The sequence below is a fragment of the Salmo salar genome, chromosome ssa13, assembly GCF_905237065.1.
Source record: "Salmo salar chromosome ssa13, Ssal_v3.1, whole genome shotgun sequence".
NCBI lineage: Eukaryota > Metazoa > Chordata > Actinopteri > Salmoniformes > Salmonidae > Salmo > Salmo salar.
The window spans coordinates 72,948,879-72,949,829 of NC_059454.1; positions in this window are offsets into that span (position 1 = coordinate 72,948,879).

Sequence of the window (951 nt, forward strand, 5' to 3'; positions counted from 1 at the left end):
AAGCAGAATATGAATCTCCTTCAAAGGTTGATATTTGGTTGTTGGCAACCAAACACAATTCAATATCACAAAATATCATAACATTTGAAAGCTTGAAACCCTTGGCATATTGTTTTGTCTATGTATTTATTTTTAATTCTGGGTTGAATTGAAACAATAACTGTTGATGACTTTGCAAATGCTATATAAGCCTAAATAACATAATTGATGGTAAGGCCTACTGTATAAGTGATCAAGTATGGTCACATTTGTTAAACCTACCCTTAGGAATGACTTCGACAGCAACAGTGAATATCTTTCGTTTTTAAGTGGAAATCAATCAACAATCATTCTCATGATAGAACATTGGTAATAGTCAGTGACACATATCATAGCTGAGCAGGGCTGAGCTTGGGTAAAACCCTGGATGGGAGACCAAAGGGTAGCTGTTGATATATTTACTCTCCAGCAAGATGCGCTACCCAGCCTATATATCTTTTTTTTATAGTGGGTATAACATTTAAGATCTGACGTTGTTTTAAAGATACAAATTCAATATAGTTTATACACGGTTTGTCTTTGTTGAAATGTGGTTACCATGATGACATGATCCTGTGTATGAAGTTTCACCCTCAAAACAACAGTTTACCTTTATTACTTTTTTCAAATTCAATGTATTTTCAATGTAGATTCCACATCACAATATTTTGACAAATTACGTTGAAACAACGTTGACTGTCTCCTCCAGTTTGTGCCCAGGAGCCTACATGTGACCAGATGAATTAGGAGGAGACATGCAGTCTTTTGTCATGTAGTCAGCCCCACACTAGAGTTGATATAGTATTATTTATTTTTTTTACAATTTATTTGCACTGAAGCTACCTTGCTTTGATCCAGGCGGTAGAGATTCCGTGATGTAACTGTGCCCTCTTGCCCGCGCACCGCCCCTCTCTCTCCCTCAGTCCGCATTTG